Source organism: Mobula hypostoma, chromosome 20 (assembly GCF_963921235.1).
Source record: "Mobula hypostoma chromosome 20, sMobHyp1.1, whole genome shotgun sequence".
In the NCBI taxonomy this organism is placed as follows: Eukaryota; Metazoa; Chordata; class Chondrichthyes; order Myliobatiformes; family Myliobatidae; genus Mobula; species Mobula hypostoma.
In genome coordinates, this window is record NC_086116.1 from 46,551,901 (window position 1) to 46,563,983 (window position 12,083).

The 12,083-nt window shown below is 45.1% G+C and overlaps 1 long non-coding RNA gene across 1 annotated transcript in view; it reads right to left on the reverse strand.

Moving 5' to 3' along the window:
- Positions 1-11,725, reverse strand: part of LOC134359484 (uncharacterized) — a 30,857-nt gene extending 19,132 nt beyond the window's left edge. Inside the window, exon 1 of the long non-coding RNA XR_010021124.1 lies at positions 11,645-11,725. This is a non-coding gene — a long non-coding RNA (uncharacterized LOC134359484). The remainder of the gene's footprint in view (positions 1-11,644) is intronic.
- Between the last annotated feature and the right edge of the window lie 358 nt (positions 11,726-12,083).

Here is a 12,083-nt window from a genome sequence, read left to right on the forward strand (position 1 = left end):
TTATCAAAAGCAAGCGAAGTTCACTGCACAATATGCCAGGCAATGTTCATCTCCAGCAAGAGAACACCCTACCACTTCCTCTCGTAGTTGTTAGGATTACCATCATAGGATATTCCATCATCAATGACCTGGTGGCCCCCATTGACGTGAAACTCAACTGAATCACCCAAATACACTCAGTGGCCATATGTACCTAAGAAAGTAAGCTACTGAGTGCATATTTGTGCTCTTCTGCTACCGTAGCCGATCCACTTGAAGTTTTCACGTTTTATGCATCTGAAAATGCTCTTCTGCACACCCCTGTTGTACCACATGGTTATTTGAGTGACTGTCACCTTCCTGTCAGCTTGAACCAGTTTGGTCATTCTCCTTTGACCTCTCAGGCATTTTCGCCCTCAGAACTGCTGCTCACTGGATGTTTTTAGTTTTTCACAACAGGAGCCCCAATGGAGCCAGATCGGGCTGTGGATCGATTGGGAGCAGATGATGACGCACTACCCACCGTGTACTGTAATTTGACTGCTCTGAGGAACAGGCAGTTGCCAGAGTTGAGCCCCTAGGAAGTGGGGGCAGCTCAGTGGGACGACCCGAGCATTGGCACTGTCTGGTACACGGTTAGAAAGGGGGATATGGCTCAGGCGGAGAAGGCGAAGCAGGCCTCAGTGCCCCTACTACTGAAGGAGTTGCCTCGGTTGAATCTGAAGAACCAAGTCTTGTACCGGGTCACATCACCCCCGGACCACCCCCGGCGCTGGCAGCTGGTCATGTCTGAGAAATAATGGAAGACCGTGCTCCAGGCACTACATGATAATTCAGGGCACTTGGGGGTGGAAAAGACCTATGGATTACTCAAGGACTGGTTTTACTGGCCCTGAATGAGGGTGGGGGTTAAAGAATACTGTAAGAAATGCAGTCGTTGCATCAGGAGGAAGATCCTGCCTGCGCAGGCAGCTCCTTTGTCCCACGTGCAGAGTGCAGGACCCATGGACCTGGAGTGTATGGATTTCCTGTCTATTGAGCCAGACACCAGCAACACCGCGAATGTCTTAGTCATCACGGATCACTACACTAGATATGCGCAGGCATTTCCCACTAAGGACCAGAAAGCGACTACGGTGGCAAAGGTGTTATGGGAGAAGTACTTTGTTCATTATGGCCTCCCCCAGCGGATCCATAGTGATCAGGGACAGGACTGTGAGAGCAGGCGTATCCATGAATTACTGGGTATGCTTGGGGTCGAGAAATCCAGGACCACACCCTATCACCCGCAGGGTGATCCTCAGCCCGAGAGGTTTAACCAGACCCTGCTGAACATGCTCAGCACTCTGGAGATCGGTCAGAAGGGCAAGTGGAGTCAGCACGTCGAGCATTTGGTTCACTGTTACAATTGTACTCGCAATGACGCTACGGGGTACTCGCCTTATTATCTGATGTTCGGGTGGGAAGCGAGGTTGCCCATTGACCTGTGTTTTGGGACTGAAGCGGGTGAATTACCTTCGAAGCCATATCTGAAGTATGTGTCCAATATGAGGAGAGAGTTGAAAGGGGCGTACGAGTTGGCTGAGGCGGCGGCCACCAAGCAGAATCAGAGGAATAACAGGAGGTATGATCAGAAGGTAAAGTTTGCCCAACTATTGCCAGGAGACCGGGTCCTTATCCGGAATTTAGGACTACCTGGTAAGCACAAGTTGGCAGATCGCTGGGTGGCCACCCCCTATGTGGTAGAGAGCCAGATGCCGAATCTACCTGCTTACTGGGTGATACCAGAGGATGAGAAGGGGCCTGTCAAGGTACTCAATTGGAACCACCTGTTGCCTCTGGGTCGAGAGGTGAAGGTAGACCCAGAGCCCGAATGGGAGTTTACGGCTAGTACGAGGACTCTGCGAGGACGCGGGGCAAGGGAAGAGCCCGCTGCGAAAGAGACGGGGCCGGTCCCCACCCCGGAAAGGGATACTTCATCGGACGACGATGATTCGGACGTGTGGCACCTGTTTCCGTTCACTAATTCCCCGGTACCGGAAGAAGATGCTCCTGGCCCTTCCCGCACTGAGTTAGGCGAGAGGAGGGAGGGTGTTGAGGAGCCGCCTGAAATACAGCCGGCATTGGGGGAAGAGGGGGTGGAACCAGAACCCGAGGTAGAGGGCTCACAGGTGTCGAGAGGTCCCAGTGAGGGTGAGGGTGAGGGTCTGACAGGTAGGCCTGGGGTGTCACCTGTGGTGTCTGAGCAGGAAGAGTCAGCAGAGGAGGTACAGAGGTCTCATAAAAGTAGGCACCCCCCCCCACCCCTGAGAGGTTGACCTATACAGCACCGGGAGAACAGGGTGTGATCTCTACTGCCCTGGGAAGTTATTTCACTGCTTTATGCACCTGGGTTGGGTTTGGTGTTTTGCAAGGAGCAATGGTGAACTCTGTTAATGTCATGAGGGCATGACTTTTATTTGGTGGGGGGAGAGTGTAAGAGGTTTCTTCTTTTATGTTACTGTGTATGTTAATCAAAATGGCTTCTTTGTTATGTTAAATGCTGAAAAAGTCTCTAGCTAGCACTTTGCTTGGGTTATAATATAGATAATAAAGTAAATGAACCAATGGGTGTCAATGTTATTCTTTCTTGGGGTGATATGCTGTCTCATATGGCTGGGAACCAGGGGGGTTTTGAGGGGGAGTTGGAGGAGAGACCGTGAGGACGATGGACGTACGGGGAGTGCTCTGGTCGATCACTCCGGGTGGGGAGTTGGAGGAGAGGCCGGGAGGACGACGGTCATACTGGGGGTGCTGTGGTCGGTCACTTCGGGCGGGGAGTTGGAGGAGAGGCCGGGAGGACGACGGTCATACTGGGGGTGCTGTGGTCGGTCACTTCGGGTGGGGAGTTGGAGGAGAGACGTGAGGACGACGGACGTACGGGGAGTGCTCTGGTTCATCACTTTGGGTGGTCCCGGGCTGCGAGTCGAAGGGGTCTGAGTGGATCATAGAGGGAAGAAAGGAGGTCCCGAGCTCCAACAAGTGCACGAAGAAATTGAACTTTGATAAGTCTGGCGCCTTTTCCATTCCTTTTCGTATTGTACTTCTATTAATCTCATACAGGTAGTAGTATCTATGAAGTGTAATTGGTAAAACGTACATTGTGTGCTGGCTGATGATTGATGTTTGCAGCCGAATCAGGTGGCATTTGTACAGCAACCGACGTAACCGGGAGACAAGGTGGGCAGCGGACGGGGTTTCCCCTAGATAAATACAAGCCGATATAGCTGAATGTTACACCTATATCCTATTTTCCCCACATTCCCATCAGCCTTCCCTGGATTTTACCACTTACCTACCCAACTAGGGAGAATTTACGGCAGTCACTTAACCTACCAATATGAGATGTGGGAGCAAACCGGAGGAAATCTGCACATTCACAGGAAGAAAATCAAACTCCATACAGGCAGCGCAAGAGATCAGGATTGAATCCAGGTCACAGGGGTTGTGAGGCAGCAACTCTTCCAGCTGTAAATCCACATTACTAATGGGGGGCCAAAATGGGATTTTACCAAGTGAAGGACCAATTCACTCTTTATGTTTGAGGATAAAGTGGAACAGCGATAAAGACGATCTTCCACTTTAGATTTTTTCATGCTTACCTCCACTTTATGACGTCCTTTAATGTTGCACTTACATGCAATAAAATGCACCAGAAAGTGAAATTTAAAAATGAATTGAGAAGTTTAAACTTTGTTTAATAACATAAATTTATGTAAGTGGTTTTCTCAATCTATACAAATGTAAATTAAAATAGCTTGATGGAGATAATAATGAATTTAGGATAATATGTTTACAGAACTAGAAAGTCGCTTAAATTATAAAGCACAAACAGGATTAAAAAGATGCGTCAGTCAATGGCAGGTATGAATTACCAAACAAGCAGTCTATTGTTTCATCGTCTCTGTGTGTTCTTAGGGCTAAAGGTATTATTTTTCCTGATTTCTAAACTATAAAGTTATGCTGACAGTTTTTAAATTATCCATAGTCCTTCCAGTCTGAATCACATGGATTAGATGAGAGTGAGTAGTGTGAGGTATGAAGAGATTCACTTTGGAAGAAAATGCATAAATTAGAAACTATCTACTCTTCTCTTGAGTGTTGAGCTATGGGTGTGTGTGTATTAATACTTCAGTGGTATTTGAGTAATATTGTAAATATATTGTTTGACTAAGAATTCTTTATTTGTTTAAATAATTTATTGCAGGTTACATGCTCAACAGATAACTAGCTCATGTATACTGAGCTAATTGAAGAGTATTTTAAAGCAAATGGAATGGCCAATGAGAAACCAGTACCAATTTTGCTGACAGCATTGTATTTAAAGGCATACAGTTTGCTCAGAAGTTTAACCTTACAAGAAGTGGAATCTTACAAGAAAGCATTAAAAAACAGGTCTTAACTGAAGCACGACTTACATTTAGAACAGCAGTTGAAATAGCGGTATCAATGGAAACAACAGACAGAGATGCATTTGAGTTACAATCAGGAATGAAAGTGAGCATGAACAAAATTGCAGCATCTGAACAGAAACCTGATTGGCCAAACAAATTGAGTTACCATTATGGCAGGGGCTCACATCCACCAGACTAATGCAGGTTTAAAGGCAAAACTTGCAGAAAATACAACAACACAGGACACATACAAAGAATATGTCAAGCATACAAAAATAAAGGGACTGCACAGAAAAGTGAAAAAGGTAAAAAGTCAATTTGAAATTTCAGAAAAAGCACTAATCTGCATGCTGTTGATGAAAAATCTGATAATGATGAGAATGACACAGGACTGGATAGCCCTGGGATTTAAAATGTGAAAACTAACAATTGGCAAGCAATATGACTTGCACCAGAAGTGAACAGCAAATTAATTAAAATGGAATTGGACACTGGCCCAGATGTTTCACTACTACTACTACTACTACTACTACTACGTCGACTCAGGCCTAGGGAGTTTCAGTTATTCCACAAAGTGAGTTTGTACGGCATTTCAAAGACACTGAACTGAAGCTTGCAGGTATCCAAGTAAGAACTATACTGGGCAAAATGTAACTCCTGTGGGAATGACATATGTAATGCCACATTGGATTTGTATATGGTGAAAACAGGTCAGCATTGTGGGGTCAGGATCGGCCGAGACAACTACAATTGATTGGCAATCCATCCGCCATTTGCTTGCCACATCCCCTGCAATAGAGTCAACTGAAAGTGAATTAAGAAAGGTACTGGATGCCACAGCAATTTTCAGGGGTGGCATTCGAAAACTCAGACATACTGTATCAAGAGTAAAATAGTGTTAAATGAAAATGCTGCACCCAACTTTTACAAAGCCTGTCCAGTTCCTTATATCATCTATGATAAAATAGCCAGTGAGCTAGATCACACAGAGGCTGAATAAATTATTTCCAAGGTAGAATGGAGCCCATGGGCAATGCCAGTGGTCCCGGTTGAATGTGTCTGTCAGGATCTGTGGTGATTTTAAGGTTACCATCAACCCAGTACAGAAAGTAGATCAATAGCCTCTGCCCAGGATAGAGGATTTCTTTGCAAACCTTCTGGAGGGAAACACTTCAGCAAAGTGGATTTAGCTAAGGCCTACCTACAGACAGAGATGGAAGAAGAGTCCAAAGTGTTTTTCACCATAAACATTCACAAAGGGTTTTATCGCTATAACAGGCTTATTTTTGGAGTAGCATCTGCACCTGCACTCTGGCAGAAAGTGATGGACCAGGTGCTACAAGGCTGCCCAGGCACTCAGTGTAACCTCGATGACATCATTATTACTGGCAAGGATGACAAGGAGCATCCCCAAAATCTTAGGACAGTCTTAAAAAGATTAGAAGACTATGGACTCAGAGCATGACCTGATAAGTCTGAATTCTTTGAACTAGGCATCACTTACTGTGATTACACCATAGAACATAGAACATAGAAAAGTACAACAGAGTACAGGCCCTTCGGCTCACAACGTTGTGCCAACCCTCAAACCCTGCCTCCCATATAACCCCCCACCTTAAATTCCTCCATATACCTGTCTAGTAGTCTCGTAAACTTCACGAGTGTATCTGCCTCCACCACTGACTCAGGCAGTGCATTCCACACGCCAACCACTCTCTGAGTAAAAACCCTTCCTCTAATATCCCCCTTGAACTTCTCACCCCTTACCTTAAAGCCATGTCCTCTTGTATTGAGCAGTGGTGCCCTGGGGAAGAGGCGCTGGCTATCCACTCTATCTATTCCTCTTATTATCTTGTACACCTCCATCATGTCTCCTCTCATCCTCCTTCTCTCCAAAGAGTAAAGCCCTAGCTCCCCTAATCTCTGATCATAATGCATACTCTCTAAACCTGGCAACATCCTGGTAAATCTCCTCTGTACCCTTTCCAATGCTTCCACATCCTTCCTATAGTGAGGCGACCAGAACTGGACACAGTACTCCAAGTGTGGCCTAACCAGAGTTTTATAGAGCTGCATCATTACATCGCGACTCTTAAACTCTATCCCTCAACTTACGAAAGCTAACACCCCATAAGCTTTCTTATCTACCCTATCCACCTGTGAAGCAACTTTCAGGGATCTGTGGACATGTACCCCCAGATCCCTCTGCTCCTCCACACTACCAAGTATCCTGCCATTTACTTTGTACTCTGCCTTGGAGTTTGTCCTTGTAAAGTGTACCACCTCACACTTCTCTGGGTTGAACTCCATCTGCCACTTCTCAGCCCACTTCTGCATCCTATCAATGTCTCTCTGCAATCTTTGACAATCCTCTACACTATCTACAACACCACCAACCTTTGTGTCGTCTGCAAACTTGCCAACCCACCCTTCTACCCCAACATCCAGGTCGGTAATAAAAATCACGAAAAGTAGAGTTCCCAGAACAGATCCTTGTGGGACACCACTAGTCACAATCCTCCAATCTGAATGTACTCCCTCCACCACGACTCTCTGCCTTCTGCAGGCAAGCCAATTCTGAATCCACCCGGCCAAACTTCCCTGGATCCCATGCCTTCTGACTTTCTGAATAAGCCTACTGTGTGGAACCTTGTCAAATGCCTTACTAAAATCCATATAGATCACATCCACTGCAATACCATCATCTATATGCCTGGTCACCTCCTCAACGAACTCTATCAGGCTTGTTAGACACGATCGGCCCTTGACAAAGCCATGCTGACTGTCCCTGATCAGACCATGATTCTCTAAATGCCCAGAGATCCTATCTCTAAGAATCTTTTCCAACAGCTTTCCCACCACACACGTAAGGCTCAGTGGTCTATAATTACCCGGACTATCCCTACTACCATTTCTGAACAAGGGGAAAACGTTCGCCTCCCTCCAGTCCTCCGGTACCATTCCCATGGACAACGAAGATTGTTGCACAAGGATTACACAAGTGTGCTCAGAAATTCAAGCAGTGGTACGTGCCCCAGGGCCAAAGGACATGTCACACTTTTTAGGATTTGTCTATTGCTATAACAGGTTCCTGCCAAACCTGGCGCTATGGCTCATTCCCTGAGCTCATTATTACAGATCAGGAGGAGATAGCAATGGGGAAAGCTGTGTGATGTGGCTTTCGAAAAGGTAAAGGAAAAGGTGGCATTAGACACTGTACTCATACATTATAATCCACATCGTCCAGTGAAGTTTGCCCTGCACTGTTCAGGACGCCAACAAATCCAAAGGAAAGGAGTCCAGAGCTGTCATTGCCACTTCCTGCAGTTCCTGAGTCAGCTCCTACAACCACCATGGAGGAGGCCCCAGAACCTGAGATTGTTTCATAGCCACAAGTCTCACCTCCGCCCCGCCCCACCCCCCGTCAGGAAAGATGTTATCCCACAAGAATAAGAAAGCCTCCACAGCGATTAAATCTTTAGGCCTGAATGAGACTAATTAAAATCTATGGTGCTGTAATGCCTGTATATAGTAGTTTTATTATATAATATGTTGTGTATATGGCTAAGATGGATTCTCTATTTGGTTGGAATTTATAGCTAAGCAGGGAGGAAGTGTTGTGTATTTAATATTTCAGTAATATTTGAGTAATATTGTAAATTAATAGTTTGAGTAAGCATTCTTTATTTGTTTAAATACTCATTAGAGTTTATACATAAAAGTATTTAAATAGCATACATCATGATGCTACCACGTCATAGAATATGTATGCGTCTTGCTAAAATAAAGAACAAACTAACACCCATTCTCCTGGGCTCCTGTCTTTTTCACGTAATTAGTTTTTATGTTTTGGATTTACAAAACATAAGAATGGTCACATACACCAATCTATTATAGAAATACAGAAACATAGAAAACCTACAGCACAATACAGGCCCTTCGGCCCACAAAACTGCGCCGAACATGTCCTTACCTTAGAACTACCTAGGCTTACCCATAGCCCTCTATTTTTCCAAGCTCCATGTACCCATCCAAAAGTCTCTTAAAAGACTCCATCGTTTCCGCCTCCACCGCCGCCGCTGGCAGTCCATTCCACACACTCACCACTCTCTGCATAAAAAACTTACTCCTGACATCTCCTCTGTACCTGCTTCCAAGCACCTTAAAACTGTGTCCTCTCGTGCTAGCCCTTTCAGCCCTGGGAAAAAGCCTCTGACTATCCATTTATTGCCTCTCATTATCTTGTACACCTCTATCATGGTCATTGTTGTTGTGACCATCCTCCCAGTGCAGCAGATGGCAAAGGTTGACACCATCTAATGACCAAGAGTGAAGTGTCACACTTCCAGGCCAGATACTCTGATTGGTATGTTAACCACTGTAGCACATGACATAATTCAGCCCTGGCCCTAGACAGGGTCAGCTCTTGCTTTCCCAAGGTGTGGTTATGTCTGGATTAGATTTGTCAAAGAATCAGGTGTAAACTCATTCCAGTCCAGCCAAGGATGATCTTGTTGAACTTATTGTATTTCCAGCTGGATAATGATGTCAGATTCTTTTTTTCCCTAGATTTCCTGATTGTTTCCCTCAATGTCTATAATTTTCCAGGTCATTTTCTTAGTCGCTTACCATATACAAATTCAACACCTGACCTGTCAAACATTGAAGCCTTTTGCACGTTTGACGGGAGACCGATGATCAATTACTGAATTGTTGAAGTGAAAACTTTTATCACCATTTGCCATGGAAGAGTTTTATCATTTTAGTTACTTAGTGGTGACACGGTGTACAATCTACTAATTAATGACATCATTTCTCATGTAGTGTAATTCAGTCAGCAGCAATGAAAAGTGGTTGTTTAAATTAGCTCATTCAGGAACATAGTGACTGAATCTAGCAGCACCTCTGCCTGGTTTTTAGCCTCCGGCAGCTTTACATGTAGAGCAGACCTAGTTAAAGTTGGCCTTCAGTCCGTAAGTTTCAAGAGCACATGACTCTTTGCCAAATGAGAACCTCACTAACTATTAAGAAATAAATTTCAATTAACTTTGAAAAGTGAGAATTTGCCATTTACCCTCTCCTCAGCCTTGTGAAGAATCATGCAATGCAGTTTACAGGCTTCCATTGTGCTTGCTCAGTAATTTTTTTAATCTGACACAAGAAGAAGAGGAAAGAGAAGGTCTGGGCCCAAGAGAGCTTTGTTGGAATAGTAGTTCCAGAGGGAGATGCCACCTGCTGAACCTCCACTGCCTGGCATGTCTTCAATTTGTGCATCTGTCTACTACAAAGCAGAAGTATGGAATGTGCCAGAAGTCAAAGGTTGCCAAGTTCATTGTGAAAATGTGCAATAAACAACTCATAGTTAAAAGAATGCAGCTGGAAATATTTGCATCTTCTCACTATTTGTTTTTGCATTAGGGAATACATACAGTATATACATGGCTTCCCAGAAAAAACTGGCTGTATTTCATTCTCCCTACTTATGACTGTGAGGCGAAGCACAGCTCCAATGCCACCATTAAGTTTGTTGATGATGCTACCGCCATTGGCCAAATCGAAAGTGGCGACGAATCAACATAAAGGAGGGAGACTGAACATCTGGCTGAGTGGTGCTGCAACAGCAACTTTTCACTTAAAGTCAGCAAGACCAAGGAGCTGATTATTGGCTTCAGGAAGAGGAAGACAAAAGTCCATGAGCGAGTCCTCATCCTGGGATCAAAGGTGGAGAGGGTCAGCAACTTTAAATTCCTCGGTGTTATAATTTCAGAGGACCTGTCCTGGGTCCAGCAGTAAGTGCCATTATGAAGAAAGCACAGCATCATCTCTAAGTTCTTAGAAATTTGTGAAGATTCAGCATGTCATCTAAAACTTTGACAAACTTCTATGGATGTGTGGTGGAGAGTATATTGATTGGTTGCATCACAGCCCAGTATGGGAATAGCAAAGTCCTTCTTCCGCAGCCCTTTACCTTTCCCAGCCACCTAACTTCACCTAGACATCCCTCCTTTCTTCTCCCCACCATTTTATTCTGCCATCTCCCCCTTTCTTTCTGGTCCTGAAAAAGTGTCTCAGCCCAAAACATCAATCCATGTCAGCGCAGGAAGAAGATCAACTCCTCCAGCTTGCAAATGACAGTGGGCTGAAAATTACGTTTGACATAACATCTCTGCCGGCATTCTGGATCAAAGTCAAGGCTGAATATCCTGAGATAGCCACGAAAGCACTAAAAACATTGCTTCCATTTCCAACATATTTCTGCGAAGCGGAGTTTTCTGCAATGAATGCAACGAAAACTAAATTGCGGAATAGACTGGACTTAAGGAACCCCATTCGAGTATCGCTGTCTCCCATCACCCCTCGATGGGACCATCTTGCTGCAGGAAAACAAGCCCAGGGCTCCCACTGATACAGCGATATTGGTGTGTTGCAATGATTTTATATGTTCATATGAGGAAAATATGCACTGTGTGTTTAATATCCAAACGTTACTTAAAATGTTATGATGCTATTAACTTATAAGTGACTTATAATTCAGTGGTCCCCAAACTCCGGGCTGCAAAGAATACAGCGGTGGCCGGAACGCACCCAGCACATTTTTAAGAAAAAAAGGCTGAAATAAACAAGCTAGTTGATTAGGTGCCGCCAGGCAAGTAAATGTCGGCCCAGATCAGAGGTGATTGTCGATTGCGTCTTGGTTTACAGATTAGACAAAATCACTAAACAAAGTATTACATACACCCTTGGAGGTCGACAGTGGAGGGGGGTGTATATGGGGTTGCAGGGAGCGGGGGGGGGGGGGTGCTACCTCCCTGAAATGAGTTTTTGCAGGATGGGATATCTGAAATGTCCTTGTGTAGTGTTCTCATGCAGTGTGATGAAACTCTGACTAAACACCAAGTTAAACCGGAGCCAATGAAGACAGAGTCGTAGTAAGGTTAACCATTTACTGTTCACTCTTCCACATTAACGTCGTATGGTGAAAACTCCTGATAAAAAAATACAAACATATACAGCGTCTGTTTCATTCCGGAGACCAGGCGCGCTCTCTGCTTTTAGCGAGAGTCTCCAGCCGCCCCGAGTAGCGGCGAGGAGGTCCCGTCAAACCGCCATCGGGCTCGAGCCCACCCCGCGTTTGAAATTGAAAAGCCGGCACGCGCACCTCCCCAACCGCCGCTTGCTTAACAGAAACCGCGTTAATATTTTTACTTATTAATACATTCTTATGAACTTACGGCGTTGCTTCTATAATGTTTCTTTGCGGGTAGACACGGAGCTCTTCACGATCAGGCCGCCCGCATGGCACCCACCTTCACACCTTCTCCGAATCAAGGCGCGGCGAAACCGGAGGGGACGTCATCACATGCCGCGATATACCACAGACAATTGATTTACCTTTGTTAAACCGTAACATAATTACCAACCTTTAACTTTAACTAGAAAATAGTTGCAAACAAATCATTTAAAACGTAGACCCAACAAAGTCAAATAAATGCCTTAAGGGCAACACACCTTGAATGGAAAATCCTACAAAAAGTAACGGATACAGCCCAGTTCAACACGGGTCAAGCTCTCCCCAAAATTGAGTGTATTTACGCAGAGCACTGTCGCAGGAAAGCAACATCCATCATCAGGGACCCCCTACCACCCAGCTCGCTGCTGCCATCAGGAAGA